The sequence below is a fragment of the Numida meleagris genome, chromosome 19 (assembly GCF_002078875.1).
Source record: "Numida meleagris isolate 19003 breed g44 Domestic line chromosome 19, NumMel1.0, whole genome shotgun sequence".
Taxonomy (NCBI): Eukaryota; Metazoa; Chordata; class Aves; order Galliformes; family Numididae; genus Numida; species Numida meleagris.
The window spans coordinates 3,085,146-3,101,938 of NC_034427.1; the positions used below are offsets into that span (position 1 = coordinate 3,085,146).

General features: G+C 45.1%; 1 long non-coding RNA gene across 1 annotated transcript in view; it reads left to right on the forward strand.

Moving 5' to 3' along the window:
• The window catches only part of LOC110408476, a 30,808-nt gene extending 14,015 nt beyond the window's left edge, over positions 1 to 16,793 (forward strand). The window contains exon 5 of the long non-coding RNA XR_002444360.1: positions 16,568 to 16,793. This is a non-coding gene — a long non-coding RNA (uncharacterized LOC110408476). The remainder of the gene's footprint in view (positions 1 to 16,567) is intronic.

The following is a 16,793-nucleotide window of genomic DNA, read 5'->3' on the forward strand; positions in this document are numbered from 1 at the left end:
AAGGCAGCAATAAAGGCTCTAATTTTGTCAACCATGTTTGAAAGCTGGACTCACAAAATGCTTTAATGGGAGGAGCAGGATGCCGGATAACATTTCCCCAACACTTTTAGGTACACTAACTGAGAGAGGGATAATCAAATTTAAGTGACTCTGCTTAATTCACTGGAAACCATATGATCACCACTGCTACAGCTCTTTTAAATGGCTCGTTCCATTATCACAAACAGTTTGGGACCCCTGGTGCACAGAGGAGCGCAGAGCCCAGGCAGCAGAAGCCAGCAAGACTATTTCCCAAAGCTGCTGGAATTTTTATGATTGCTGTATTTTAAAGTACTTACAAACATACTGTTAATCTGCTCCCAAATACACCTATGTTTTAGGATCCAGATAAGCGCATTTGAATGCAAATGTAGGTAATGCAATGCAAATTGCTTTAATGAAAATGAGGCTGCCTCTTTAAAAGCATTGGCATTACCAAAAGAATGCAGGCTAATATAACTTCCCAGAGTACACAGCGTCAGGAGTGTGCTTTCAGAACAAGGCTCTCACCGAGGAAGGCACATAAAAAAAATGAAAGTACAGTGAAAAGGGAATAGAGAAGTGAATAAAGCTGAGATGAAAGGAAAGATGGGAGAGAGCAAACTGAAAAGGAACGAGGGTGCTACAGGAATCAGCAGAAGATGAAACTTGTGTCTGTTCACAAAAGAAGACAGAACTACGTTGGCACAGTCTAGATACAGCAATATATATACAACTAAAGGAAAATGAGAGTGGGTGGAATGGTTTTAATCTGACAATGGCTTGTAATGAAAACCCTGAGGCCAGTGCTGTCGCAGATCTGTCTGATTCGAGGTTGGGTGCAGGGGGTGGGATTTCCCTCCAGGTTCCCAGACAGGAGCTTCTGTCCCTGGGTGCCATGGCTGCGCTGGGAATCAGATCCTCCTCTAAACCCAGCAGCAGCTGATGCCGGGTCTGAAAATGCAAATGAGAGGAAAAAGAGTCAACCCACGTGGGGAAACTAAAATGAATCTGCTTGTTGTGAACTGGGGTCTGTAAGTGAAAGGCGGAAGAGAACTGGGGTTGCCACAGTAAGCACATTCTTGTCTCACTGCGTCACACCAAGAGGAGAAACAGAGAGGGGCAGAATTGATGTGCTAGCTCTGCGGCCCTTGCTGGGCTCCATCCCTCTTCTGTTTAGCACTTAAGCTCCTAAGTATTCCCACTGACTTTGGTGGAAAGGATACAAGATTTCCCCTTTATGTTGCAGTTTCAAATCTGGCCATCAAAGAACAAAAGAAAAAAATATATGGGGAGGATTTAATGGTTGCTGCTCCAGACGTTTTCTTCCTGCCATTTGTTTTCTCTTCTTCTTAAGCTCCACAAGTAAACCTTCCTTGGTAGAAGTAACAAAAACGAGTGGCAGCTGTTCCTAGCACTTCTCTGCACAGCCCTGGAGAAAGAAGTCTGCTCACATGTCTATGTTGTAACAACACACAGATCTGGATTTATGGATACCTGGCTTGCATCTCTCAGGGGGAGAAGGGAAGAGGCAAGGACAGTTGCAAGCAGTGTGGCATCAAGGTGTGGTGACATTTTGCTTTGCAGCTTTGTGGTGCTGTGCTGCAGCAAACTGAATGTTGCATGTCTGCAGGGTTGGCTCCAGAAAGTCATGCACAGGATGGAGGGTCCTCTGAAATCTCTTTTCTGTCTTGCTCAGGAGAGTGGATATTTAGCAAACCTTGATGGATTTAAATGATTGATTACACAAGTGCCAGTGACTGCCAGGGATGGTCTTGAAGCCTCAGGTGGTAATTCTCAGACCCGTATTCACTGATTACTAATTCTCTCCGCAGATCAGCTTTCTGGTTCATAGTTTCAGTGTGATTCAGAGTGGTGTGAAGTGGCCTGATGAAGAAGAGCAATCCCACGGCTTGCACATTTGATGGGCCTATGCAGAAACCCCTCTTTCCTTCTCAAATGATTTGGATGGATATAATCACGTGGCTGTCTCTCTTTCTGCCTTAGTGTGCCCATCAGCAGCTGAGGGCTATGAGGCACGCTGCATTGCTCTCTAGCATGCCGCTGGATCCATCTCTGTAGTGCTTAGGGAAGTATAACTGTCATTATGCAGTCTCTTCTCTAATAAACTGCCTATGGAACCAAGCTGGTTAAAACACATTTGTATGAGCCCAGTGCTAGGCTGCCATTTAAAGCTGGATGGTTTTCCATGGGCTGCTGAGCTGCAAGTTGAGTAGAGGGCTCTGCTGGGTCCCAGTGGTTACAGGTCAGTACCAGTGTCAGCAGGTTTTATTTCTTATCCCAGCTTCCATGGTGATGTATTTAAAGGACTTTTTCTGCTTTGTATGTCTGTAAATGGAGCCTGTATGGCAGCAATGGAAATGTGCATTCCTATCCTTTGTGTCTGACCAATCTTTGTAGGTCAGATGGGGAAGGAAGGGATGGAGGCGGGAGCAGAGAGAGCAAGCAGAGGGCAAAGGGGCCCTTCATCACCCTGCCCTCACTGCTTTGTCCACAGGACAGCACAGGGTAACAGCTTATCATCACAGCCAGCCGCTGGCAGAGCTGTACAGCAAATAGCAGTAATCAAAAGGATCAGATTAGAGCATGACTGACAAATGGGCAGCTGTTGCACCACCAAAGTGGAGATATGTGGGCAGCATGCTCTGAGCACCTCATGGAGGTGCATCAGCAGTCTGTATGCAAAGAAGCTTCTCGAAGCTTCACAGAAAGCAGAACCACCGCCTCACAGCCATGGCAGCTGTGCCCTGGGACCTTGCTGTGTGTCTCCAGTCCCATTCTGCTCCCTTGGTTGAAAGGAGCTGAACCCAAACTGTGGTGCCTACATAGGAGGCTTGTTGCAGCTTGCTGCTTCTCTACCAGGTTTGTGTCAAATCAATCTTAGTGGATTACACTGGCTTAATAAATGCAATCCCATTTTCTTCAGCTCCAAGGCTACAGCCTGGTTACTGTGAGCAACTTCTATATCTCAGGATGGAGACATTTTACTGTGCTGGGGGTCATAGACTCGGCCCCTGCTATCGCTCATCCTGGGCTTCTCCAGCAAGGTGACAATGCGCTGCTTCAACAGCTGGCAGCTGGCACAGTGGTTGTGCTCACTGCAGACGGATGCTGACCTCAGGTCCCCTGTTTGCTGAGCCCACCTTCAGCAAGCTCCAGAAGTAGTGATATTGCCAGCTTCCCTAAAGGGTAGCATGCAAAAGAAGTTAGTGGCGGCAGCAAGGATGGAGTTAGCTGTCCTGCTCCCAGGGTGTGCTGCTCCTTCCAGCATTAAATTAACTACAAACTGATGGATGAGGGGAGGTGGCACATGGCTTTTTCCTGCTTCCGAGGAGTTTGTCTTAAAATGCTGATTTCTGCACAGCAAAATGAAACAGATCTCAAGCCATTTCCTTCCAGCCCCCTTCATGCCTGGAGGGCACAGCTGGAAAACTCACTGATCTGGAGGACAGTGTGCATGTCAGTGGGGCTGTGCTGGGGTGGGACGATCATAGAATCATAGAAGCACGATCTAGGCTGATAGCAGTTTTCTACTCTGCCAGCCTTCCTTGAGAGTTCATTAGAGAAGATTGAGATGGAGGCTTTCCCACGTGAGCTTTGCATTGAGGTAGCTCCATGTTAAGATGTTGATTTCTGCCTCTGGCCCTCTCTGGTTTCCAGACGTCCCAAAGACATTAAGAACAACCTGTGGAGAGCAGCAGGAGGAACAAAACTCAGTCACATTTCTTTTTTTCTTCTTCTTGTCAATTAAACAGGATTTATGTCGTACCTCTCTGTTCTGTAATTACCCCCCAGGATTTATTTCAGATGGCTCAGGAAACCAATATACCTCCAGAACTTTCTGGCTGCTGACAAGAGTTATTGCTGCACCTCCTGATTGTCTAACAAAAAACAACTCCCTTCATTACTTACCTTACCTTACTGAAGCAAAAGGAAGGTATCCATTGTAATTCTGTTCCCTTACATGAGACTGCATAAAAAATGGCCCTACTCATGTCAGGTAGAGTGATTCTCTAGGATAAATTTAATCACAGATCACAGAGAGCATTAATTAACCCTTCTGCACATCAAGCTGTGAGAGCTCCCCTGTGCTAACCCAGGCAGGCTTTGCTGCAGAGCAGTTGTCATTTGTGACGAGTGGAGGCCAACCTTGTGTTTCTGGTGAAACACGAAGGACGGTCTGAGGCTACAGAATTTTTGTTTTGCATTCATTTCAACAACAAAATAAGGGATGTTTTATTTTTTGCATTTGCGCTTTGAAAACTGGCACTTTCAGATGCTATCTGGTTGCTTTTTTTGAAAGCTAAGGGATAGAAAACGGATTTGTTTGCATTTATAGGAGAGCTTGACAAAAAAAGAGAAATATTGACTTAATCTAGGTAACATTCCTTGTAAACAAGCTGGTAGTGTTTTCTAATAATAATTTACATCCATTCCTCTGCAGAGTGCACCCTGTGTATTTCTTACCCAAGACAAAGTCCATCATTCTGCCTTGCAGGCTTCCTTGTATGTATTTCTGCCACACTTGCCCTGAACTGTGGGTTTGATGAAGCCCCATATTGAGTCAAGCTCCACTGAAATCGCCTAGAGTTTAATGCAGGACAACAAATGGGTTTGTTTTATTCATATGCAGCCTTGCTTCACACAGCCCAGCCCAAGTTTGTGCCCAGATTTTCTTCCAGCACATTTACTTGGGATTGCAGGTGAGCTTGAGCTCATGCACATCTACCACTGAAGAAGAAGCCAACACATGCTAGAAAATCATATGCAGCAGGAATGCGTAGCTTCTCCCTACAGATGCAGATGGAATTCTGCCTGCAGCCATCCCATGTGTGCAAGGCCAGATTATCCTTCATGGAAATGATTCAGCAGTCAACTAAGTAGGGGCAGCCAGGCCTAAAAGCTCCTCATGCTGCTCTGCTAGATGATAGGAGACGCTTGCAGCCATTGAGCATGTTCCAGTGGGATTTCTTCCATGGTTTGGAAAGCCATGGTCATCTCCTAGTGGACAGAGGAAATGGCTGTGGAGGAGGGGGCTTGGCTGTTGGTGGTGCTTGGTCTTAATGGTGAGGAATGAGACTTCATGTTCGCTACACAATCAGGGAACCTGCCCACCTGCTTCTGGATGCCTCTGTTTCTTGTTTCCACCAGACAAGTAGCTCTGAAATAGTTAGCAGCCTTCTTTCTGCCCCTCGAAAGTCAACCCTGTGCTACAGAGGTTACTCTGGCTGTTAAAGATGCTTGAAGTCAGACTGGTGGTTGCTAAACTTTCCCTCTGGTTATTGCAGAAGATGCTTGTATTTGTTTGCTATTCTGAACAGCGCTCCATTCAGAACTTCCTGTGCCAAAAATGTACGTTTGCTTATTAAAAATAGCGGGCTGGTTGCAAGGTACCTGGGAGCAGCCGGAGAGAGAACAAACATCATTTTTTTCTTGATTTCCAAGTGAGAATGAAAGGTCTAAATTAGAGCTCTGACATGTATTTGTTGAAGCCTTCATACGCCGTGCTCGCACCACAATTCAAATTACGAACACCACGTCTGTGAGATCCTTCTGTCATTGCTGCAGTGTTTGTAATGTGAATGCCTATTCCTGAAACTGCTTTTGCTGAAGAGCTTTGGGCAGTTCTACTTGGTGCTATTTTCCCACTGATGTCGACAGGACCATAAGTTCTGCTGGCTTTTCACCTCACTCTCCCTTTTAAGTGTACCTGTAAGTAACCATCAGGCTTTCTTGGAAAAAAAGTCATTAGTATTTTCATTTCAGTGAATGAATAATATGCTGGCAGTTCTTGAGCTCCCTTTTAAGCTGTTGTCTTATACTTTCCTTCATATGATGAATCTGGAGCTAAGTTCAATAGGGTCAAGAGCTCTGTACAATAAAACTGTGCAAAGTTATTGGTACCAAGATGACAGTGGCTCATGATCTGTGTTACAAATGAACAGGAAGCTGGTGCTCCAAACTGTTGGCTGAATAGGAAACCTTTGAAGGAGTTCTCCCCTATAAAAAAAAAAGTTTATTCTAAAGAGAGATGAGAGTGAGCATAGTTTCCTTCAAATAAGAAGCTGTAGAAAATAGATTCCCAAGTCCACAACACTCATATTGAGGTGCAGATCTTTTAACAAGACTGAGCAAAAATAGATGCCCATTTTCAGAGTTGCCCAGATTTGGCCAGCTGTGGGCAAGGACTCCATCAGTCCAGTAAGTTCCTAGCAAAGCTAGAAATGAGGAATGTGTAGCTTTGGAGCCTTTCTGCGTTGAAGAGTTCCACCATGGCTTCGATGCTTGCCTTGCTGAATAAACAGACGTGCAGGTTTGTCTTCACTCCCTGTGTCCTTCAAACTCAGAGAGCCTGAACAAATGAGTTGCTGGATGGCTTTGGAACTGCTGGGAAAAGCCACCTGCTCCCCCACTGCCTGCTTTATGTGCTTCAGAAGCAGGAGGTATTTCACTGGACTTACTCTCACCATGAGAAATTGGATCAGATTCTGCTCTGGATTTGCTGTTGTATGGAGAACTCAGTGTCATGCCTTGGTTGGGTGGTGTCACAGCTGTATGGTGCCACTGGAATGCCTCAGCAGTTGCAGTTCCAGTCATGCTAAGCTGTTACTGGTTAAAGCCATGCGATTCTTCCTCTTTGGTGTTAAAACTCCAAATCTGTGCTCCCTGATCCCTGAGTGTCTCTGTGCTTGCAGGGCAAACCCAGCAGGGAGACTTGGTGTGGGATGATAAGAAACCGCGTTTGTGTCAGATATCCCTGTGCTTGTGTAATTGCAACTGCTTCTGAATCTTCCCAGATTCCCTGCTGCTGCCACCCCCGTTTAACTCGGACCTCAGCACTGCTCAGTCTCAGCTGTGCTCAGCTCCCACCTCACATGCTGTCAAATGACTGCTCCAGACGTAAAAAAAGGTACGAAATCTCAGTCGTGTATTAAATTACTGCTAGCAGGTAACTCCAAATTGGACTGTGTAGGTAGGCGAAAGACAAGGAAATTTAACACTTTACAGATTGCCGTGAACAGAAAAGTGCTAACATTCAGCAGAGGAGTGCATACATTTGAAACAGCATCACAGTCTTGATAGCGTTTGCACAGCACCATGATGCTGTCACCATTAGTGCCTGCAGCAGTGAACCTGAGGGGGGTTCTGACCAGGAATACTTACTAACTATATGCTTGCCTATGTATTAACACAATAAATGTGGCTTTTTAGTGGGCATTCTTGGGTTTGCAGTAAGGCTGGCGTGGGGGACATGCTACTGACCCTACTGGGTGTCCGTGACGTGGCACCAGGCAGCTGTAACTGCACGGGCAGAGCCAGATTGTAGAAAATACTTGAATACTTCAGAGTAACAAACAAGCCTGAGGGTTTGGCGATCTGCTCATAGGCAATTAATAGGTGGTGAGAGGTGAAACTAATAGATCTGTCAGTCCTACATCCCTTTGCTCTTCTGCTCTATTCTGTGGTCAACAAAGCATTCACAAGCTGCATGCTATTGCCAGCTGTGAGGCCTGGTGCTGTCAGGGCTGAGTGGTCCATCTCCTGCTCCTGAAATGTAATGACTGCCAGCTCCGGCGCATCCGCAGGCTGCAAATCCCTGGGGCTGTGGATGGCTTTGGTTTCTGCCATCCCATGAGATGGGCAGCACTGGGATGCTGTACTCAGCCCAGGAAAGGTGATGGCTTTCCCCCACGTTATCTTCTCCAGCTTTGTCTGGAGGAGCATGTGGCTGAACCCTGAAGCATGAGATCAGCCCAGCCCTCAGCCTGGCGAGGAGAGATTTGCTCACTCAGACAAGTGAATTATTAATGCAATTTGCAGGAGGTAACCTCACTGGATCACTCACACAGCTGCTTCTTAGGCTGCGAGGAGAGCTACAACTATGACAAGGTTAATACAAAGCATCCATCATTTCTGCTAATAGATGGCAGTGCTGTGTGGATCCCTTCTGTGATCTGCCTTTAATTATTTTTAAGCTGGCCTCTGTATGTTTCTTTCAGCGAAGGCTGTAACGGAGAACAGAGGTCAGGTCTGTGGGCTGACTGATTAAAGATGCCCATCACACCTTCTGTACCGGGGTCTTTCCAATGCAAATAATGTCTCACAGCAGAAGAAACAGATAGGAAAAACGTGTCGGTGCAGCCTGTATTTGTGAGGAAGCAGTTTTTGAATAGATTTCTTTATTTTTTTCTGCCCTTGGGTAAAAGCATTTCTTTTTCCCCCATCCAAAAGACAGAGGGGACACTGAGCTGCCCTTCCTTGCTCCAGCCCCAAGGAGTGCTGAGGGAGGAGGGCACATTTCTGTGGGCATCCCTCATTACTGCCCTATTAGCGGTCAGGAGCGCTCTCACTATTTCAATTTAATAATATGCATTTTTAAAAGGTTGCCCATAGATAATGCTATTATATGCAAGGATATCACTTGCTTTTATCTGTCCTCTGGGCATCCAGCCGAACTCACTTGGTTTATGCCACATGCACCCAAAGCACAGAAGGGATCTGGGGCTTACCAGATTAGCACACTTTACCTGATGGATTGCGCAGTAATTTTAACATGCACGAATCCATCCAGAACAATCATTTCTTTCTTGTGTGCTGTTCTGGCCAAGAGGGAAAAGTTCTTGTGGGGCCTATGTACACACAGGAGCTTATGAAAAAGCAAAAATTAATCTCCCAAATAGCAGTGAAATAAATTCACCTGCACGGAAAAAGCTTATGAATAGCAAATAGAGAGAGGTAGCAGGAACTGGACCCCTGGCCCTGACAGGAAGGCAAATGAGTTGGGTCTTGGGAAAGAGAACTGCATGTCAGACTCAAGTTAGTGTGACAACTGTTGTCATTGTTCCGTGGTCTCTTCTGTATTTACCGTTACAATAGTCAGTGAGGTAGGACTAGATCCACTATAACATAAATAAATATAATAAAAGTCAATGGTGATAATGACCAGGATGGAAAATAAGGGAGGGCTTCAAATTTGTGCTTAGCTCACTTCCTCTGGCATGCAGAAAAGCCATGAGTGCTTGCACCTGCCCAGCCTTGTGTCTGCTGCACAGCTCTGTTGAATAGCACTGGGAGCTACTTAAATTTTCATGGCTGAACCTCTAATTGGACCTCTAAATTAGGGGTCAGGAAGTATGGAGAAAACTTGCTTGCAGAGTAGATGTCTAATGCAGTTCTCATCCCGACTCACCAGCTTGCACACCACTAAATAACGTCCATCCTCAAACCAATGTGAGCTGCTCAGGGGTCATTAAAATTCCTTTTCAGTCCTGATCATTAAACAAACCATACGAGAGGCAGACTCCGTACCTGGAAAAAGTGGCATGTTAATGGAGATGCACCCAGCATAATTGCTGTCATCCATCACCCCTGCCCCACTGATATTGACAAAGTGCAGCTAAATATTTAAATAAGCCATTTTTCTTCAGAAGCCGAAGGATTAGATGCAGCCAAATTTCTCAGTCTAGTCAGCAAACGATACAAGTCCAGGGATTAAAGAGGATTTGCTGGAGTGAATGAGAGCTGCTCCTGCATTATCCTTCGTGAAAAAAATATGCGTTGCTGCCAAGACTGTTGTTTGGGGTGAGAAGGGGAGGAGAGACGACTCTCCTTTTTATTGAAAGCAAGCAAAATAGAATTTGTTCCTCTGAACTTGATGCCCTTGATTTACTTTGAGGGTGTAGCTGGAGGAAACTGTGGCTTTCCCAGGCCCCATTGCACTTGCACTTCTTCTAGGAACACTATATTTAAGATGAAGATGTAGGGGTTACAAGGCAACACGTGCCAGTTTTGCTGCAGTTCTGTGTAAGGTTTGCCAGGTTACTGTCAGTAAAATAGAAGGGAAGTGCTTGTGGAACTCATTTTCACTTGGAAGTGTGTTTGCATGCTGCCCTTCTTCCAAATTGGTGATGGGCATATTGAATGTACGAGATGAGAGCAGAGGCTGTCGTGGAACTACATCAGGCATTTGCGGACGTCAGCAAAGAATTTTAGAATCACAGGAAGAAATATTTGCTGGGCTTGGCAGGGAATGTTTTGAATAAACCTTTTTGTCTGGAATGTGTCTGTTCATTAAACGTGAGTGAAGGCATTCACAGAAAGAAATTGGTATTGACTTTTTTTTTTTAATAACCTAAGTGCAAATTTTTAGGCTTTGTTTTTGTTTTGTTTTTCTGGGACAAAATGATGTATTTTTATCCATTCATCTTTAACCATGATTTTATTATAGCGAAAAAAGCAAAACAAGAGAGGAACAGAGCGAACCAAACTGATTCTAATTAAATTAACCTATTTGAACTGACCCAAACCAAAAAAGTTAGAATTTTTCCTCTGAACATGGAGTTTCAAAACTGACTTGAGTTTGAAGCTGTACGGTGTGATCTGAACAGAGGGAAAACGCTGGCGTGTCCCATCAGTTTTCAGGAGGTAGGAAAGTCAGTTCCCTTTTCAGTGCTTACCTCAGCACTGACTGCCAGCAAGCAGGAGGCATTTGTGATTTCTTTTTTCCTTCTGCAAGTGTGAAATCTTATTTTTCCAATGGCTTGCATGTTGGTAGGGGGAGGAAAAGCAGATTTGCTTTAGCACTGCTTAAAGAACGTTTGCATGTCTTAGCATTTTGTAGGTGGTGTCCTAGACGTGCTGGTCTGACCCGGTTTGCAATCTGAGCAAAAATCCTGTCCGTTCACTTTAGGCATGGTATGAATAACAAGAAGAATTGCAATAAATGAATTGGCCACAGCTATTCAGCTCATGCAGTATCTGGGGAGATTTTTTTTTCTCCCAGCACTTCATTTCTCTTTGCGTATTCACAATTTCCTGCAGCATCTGAACTTGGGTAATGCTTGGACAGAACTCTGTAAGGCTCTAGATATTACGTCTCTCCGTGGTACATCTGTCCAGCCATTGCATATGTTTGTCTTGTCAGATCCAGTTACATACTTTTTCCCCTTGAATCAATCAATGTCAGGAATCCAAAACTCATGCCCATCTCTAGGGAAGGACACCAGAATTTATAAATCACAGAGAAAAAAGGAAAATGGTAAGATAAATGTTTCTCAGCTCAGCCTTGCAAGGGACTATGGATTGAATATTTTCCCCTAAACGATGAGAAATAAAACTGTTCTACCCTGATATTATTGAGAGCAGGCTTCAGTGGAAATTAAGTAGATTATTCCTTATGACTTTATTGAAATTCTACAAGGATGTCCAAAAATGCACGAGCCTGTTGCTTTGCAGGGAGCTCAGTGTGTTTCATCTTTGTGAATTGATAGTGATACATAAATGTCAGCTTTATTGAACATGTCTCCACTGTCTGGCTATCCAAACAGTATTAATTAACTCCCAAAGTCCTGTTCCAGCATGCATTTGGACTCATTTAAAAACTTGCACTAGAGCAGTAGCTAGACGGATGCAGACTAGAAATATGGTGCACATTTTTTAGTGAGAGTAATTAACCACTGAAATAAATTACCCAGCGGCAAGGTGGGTTCTTCATCATTTGAAGTCCTTAGCTTGAGGCTAAATGTCTTTGTAAAAGATATGTCATAGCTCCAGCAGAAGCTATAAGCTTGAGGATGGGCAGTCTGTAGGACACGTTTATGTATTTACAGCTCCACTGAGCAGGGTATGCAGGAGAGTTATTCATGGTCTGTGTACTGGTTACAGAAATGATGGGTGAGACACAGTTCTCCTGCTGACTGGGGACAGGAGCTGGCACTCGGGCACTTTTGGGGAAGTCTCCCCTATCTGCTGCCCACAGTGAAGTCATCCAGGCGGAGCATGAGCTTGTGTTGTTCTCACATTTCTCTCAAGTGTTGAGCAGAACACTCAAAGCTGCTAAATGTCACTGATGTGGAAAACATTTCAGAAATACCTTACGTAGATGTTATATATATATACACATATTATTTTTCCTGTTCTGTGAACTCTTCTTTTGACTGGAGGAAGTCTGGTCGACCTCAGTGGGGTTAGTCTGCTAAAGTGGGGAACTGGTGGAAATAACAAAATTCTTTGGATTTTATCTTTGAGAAGTAAGCAGGTTTCACAAAAAAATGTGTGTCCGAGGGGGGATCAGAAACCCTTTTTCATGAAAAGGCCGTGACCATTAGGGCCAGCCACCCAAAAGGGAGGGAATAGGTAAATGAAGGCAACCGGCTGAGCATGAAGGGATGTACACAGTGCAGCCTTGGGGCCCCCAGAAATGTCCCAGTGGAACCGAGCTCCTGGGGCAGCTCCGTGGGATCCCCACTGCAGGTCGGTGTCAGACAAACTCAGCTCAGCCTAGCTGGAAGCTGGCGGGTAATGCGATTAAACAATAAGCATTTTGTCACAGTAATGAATGCTGGCATCCGTCTTTCTGATATGATTAAATCAGTCTGGAGACAAATTCTTCATTCCTGACACTAGGTCACTGCAGGTTGTTTCATTTTTTTTTTTATTATTATTTGTTTCGTTAGCTGAGAAAGGTGCCACAGGCAGTAACGAGGTCACTCAGGATTAATTCCTTCCTTGGCAAACAGCAGGAGCATGAGGCATGCTTATTTGTGAATGCTTGGGCAAGTCTCTGCCTGGCAAAATGGTGGCTGGTTCCTTCCTTCGGAGAGGGCTCCCACCCTGCGTGCACATGCACACAGAAATAACTTGTTCCCATTTGCTAACGTCCTTCAGCCTTGGTCATTAATAATAAACCCCGGTGCAATGCACTGAGTGGGATCATGCCATGAGATGTGCAGAGAGCAGTTAAACGGCCGTATAATTATTGTCATTGATGAAAAGTCCCTTTCACAGCAGTTCTGATACTTGCAGGTTGAAGAAGGCTTTGTGAATAGATGAGCAGCCGTTCACAATTAACTTGGTTATTGATGACACTCCATAAATGTTTAAAAACACTGAAAGAGAAGTAATAAATGGTTGATTTGTTTGCTTGACTGCAGCTGCTGTACACTTGCACTGTTTGCATATAATTCTTTATTCCACTTAGCAGCAGTGGATATATCTTCTCTTACCTCCTTCTCTTTAAACTGGGCTAATGAGATATCTTCTGCATTTACTGCAGGCTGAGGGGAGCTGCCTGCAGTTCAGAACTGATAGGGAATGCAGCAGACCAGCACCCAGCTCCCCCTCCACTTGGCAGGGTTTCATGGGATTACCCCAACAGCACCCGTGGAATGAGGACTTGTTTCCAACCTTCTTCTGAAATCTGCCTTTTGATTCTTCCCTGGCCTCTGTACTTGGCTTGAGAATCTGGGGTTGTGAACAGAACCCCTGTTCTGTCACCAGGGAGTGCCTGCCACAAATTTGCATTGACTGGGGCACATGTATGTACTCACCTCGCCTCTGAATCCCCTGTCAGTCCAAAATCATCTGGCCTTTTGTGCCAATACAGCCTAGGACTTCCTTCCATTCATCATTAAGATCCACAAATACAATTTGCTCTCAGAAACTGATCCAAGCCTCTGCAGTTTAAAGGCCAGTGCATGAATCTTGCTCCCAAACTTGTGTTTTTTTCTCTTCAGAAGCCACTGCAGCAGTTCACAGGGCACAGATTACAAGTTTGGCTATGGGATTGAAGAGAGGAAAAAGTAACTGCGTGATCAACAAGAAATTATAACTTTGGTGCTGTGGAATCAGCAGGCAGCACTGCTGCATGGCTTAAAAATAGCTGTCCTTGCTCCATGTCCTTTTTCACTTGCGGCAATAGTCTTTAGATGCTTCTAATCACTCAATTTGCTTTCCTGTGGGCTGGCAGGGGCACCAGCTACTGTAAAAAATAGTCTGTTCACTGGAATATATCTTCTTAGAAGGACAAGATTGTTCTTCTTGTCTCTTCGAAAAAGACTCTGGAAAAGGGAAATGTTTGCTAAAATTCTCTTTAGAATTACTGGATATTTGATGCATTTGTATTGGTTTAAGGTGCTGCAGACTTGGAGCACCAAAGCCCCCCTGCACTGAAGCCTCCCACCTTCTTGTTAGGAAGAAGGCTGGTCATTAGCATAAGCTTTCCTCTTTCAGTTTTCATGAAAATTTCACTGAAATGCCTCAATCCATGTTAGAGAAATCTGCAATGCTCTGGTTCACCAAAATAATCCAACCTTTAAACTTGTGATGGTTCCTTACCTGCTGCCCACCGTGTCATGCAGAGATGCCCCTGCAGAAGTGGTCACAGTGCTCAGCTCCGTGGTGACAGCCCAAGAACTTGTGTTCAAGTGCCACGTGATGTAAAGCTCAATACCATCAGAGTTCTGCTGATGGAAGGAAAACGGCAGGAGGGATCCATTGAATGGAAGAGACCGAGTTGAAAGACGATGTCTCTGATGGATTTGGGGTCATCATGGGTAATGGCTGCAACGTGAACTCTTAACTTTGCTGCAGAAGGGCAGCACTGTGTGCACATGAACAGAAGGCATCAGGTGGAACGAGGGAAGCAACCTCTGTCCTCGAGGTGCTGATGGCTGCTGGAGGATTGTGTCACCTTCCAGCACTGCCTCTCAGCGAGTGACATGAAGAACCTACACAGCTCTCAAAAGAAGGTTGTGAGAATGACTCAGGTGCTGGGAAAACCACGGCACGGAGAACTCTATTCATTAGCTCATTGGAAGATGGAGAGGAGATTTTACTGCTCATTTTAAGAACATGTTCCTGGAGAGGAGTCTTGAGAGTCAAGGGCCTTTTGACCTTGCAAAATAGAGCCTAACAAGAAGGCTGGCAGGCCAAGCATGGAGAAATAAGACAGCATTTCAGGCTGAGCAGAGCGCGCTGTGGGCTTGCAAGCAAATTGTGTATAATGAGATTCGGTATCTTAAAAGACAAGAATTTCCTGCCAATTTTAGTGTGAAGTTCTCTTCCCCATGTGTCAGTGCTGGGGAGCCTGGCTCGCTCATGTTGCCATCGGATGTGAGAGCTGCAGCCCCTCGGCACCAGCCCCGCACTGCGGGTTGTGCTTGCGTGGCCACTGCTCCCCAGGGCAGGGAGTAGGGCTCTGGCTGTTGGCTGCAGGAGGGGAGCAGGACGCTTGAACTCTGCCTTCTTGCCTTTCTTTGATGGTTTTTGAACTTTAATTGAGGTGCAGCCCTGGGCTTTTTAAAGAAATTCAAATCTCTCCCCAGGTGGTTGCAACAACCAGGCAAAAGAAACAGGAAACTATGCAACTCTTTGGAGACTAACTTTTTTCATATATTTAAGTATTTAAGTGGCATGAATGGAGGCTGGGAGGGAGGCACCGGGCATGAATTTAACCCTTTTCCTAGAAAGGGTTTGGTAAATAGCATTAGCTGGCAGAAAATGATGCAAGTTCTCTCTAAATGCCTCGCTGCGAAGCAGAAGCATCACACACCAGCCTTCTGTGGAAGGGAATCCAGGAGGAGAGGCAAGGCAGCTCTTTTTTAGACCATTTCTTTGTTATTTTCTCCTTTTTAGACCAATTCTTTGTTATTTTCTTTTTTTTTTTTTTTCTGCCATTTTTCTTGCCCAGCAGCTTAGATCTAAACAAAGTATGAGTACATCCCATCGTGGTACACCAGTGATGCCTTTGACTCATTACTTTTTAAGTGCTCACACTCTCTTTTTGATATCTGTTCCAATGTGTGCTGTATATAAAAAAAAAAAAGAAAAAGACAAAAAAAAAGCTTCATTAAAGCAAGAGGCATTTGATCCAGTCAGCCTGGACCTGTGCGCCTCCATATAAATGAACACAAGGGGAGCTAATGGGGGATTTCAGGGGACTTGACTGTACCGGTGATAATTGAAACAAACAGACCTCTGTGGCCTGAACTAATTCAGCAGAGCTATATTCCTCTTCCTTTTCTATTATACATTCAGTAGTTTAGCACTCCCCAGCTCCCCACTGGCATTAAGAGACACTTACAGCTGTTCTCGTCTCCCTAATAACAGCACTCTGTAGAGTTAATGGTGGCCTCTGAGGGCTGATGAAGCGATGTGGGGCTCTGCCGACACCAGCCCGAGGACTTGCCATATGCCTGGGGAATTTCACCTCTGTTTAGACTCAATTCAGCCAAAACTCCCAAGGTGAAATTCCATTTAGGTCGGTGCATTTCTGCTCTAACAATTACAGTTATGTGTCGAGCGCTTTCTTTTATCTCTGCTGGCCTGGTGTCTGTTGTATGTAGCCAGATAGATGCTGCCCTCACCCCTGCCGTGGCAGTCCCGATTGCAGATGGAGAAAGAAAATTGAGATTTCAACGGGAAAAGCTTTGCTTCCAATAGAAGTAAATAAAGAAACATCAGAAATGTTGACAGCTTTTTATGCTGACTTTCTCTGCTGCTTTGCTTAGAGAGCAACAGGGAAAGGAGTAAAGTAGTTGTGCTTTCTGCCTGATGCACTCTTACCCAGCCAAGAAATCTCATAAAGGATTTCTTCTGATTTCAAAGCAACTGTGCCAGAAAGCAGAATTTGTGTTGGTCATTACTAAGCATGAGCAATGATGCCAAATGAATAAGGATTCTATCAAAAAATCTATGGAAGGTAGATGGCCAGTGACTTCTGTAATAACACCTATGCCTATCTTTTCAGCCGTGAATGGGTGGTAACAGTCCACTGTGCTCCATGATCCAGAAACAGGCCATGGTGCTGCCCTGGGGTATGGGTCTGCCTCCTCCAGCCCGCATCCACTCCTGCTTGTCTCATCAGCCAGGGAACATCAGGAGCTGTGAGATTTATTGCTGCCCTTGTTGGAGTGTTCCTGGTGGACCCCCTAGCACTGCACCACTGCAGCATTCTGCAGTACCCCCAGCGATTC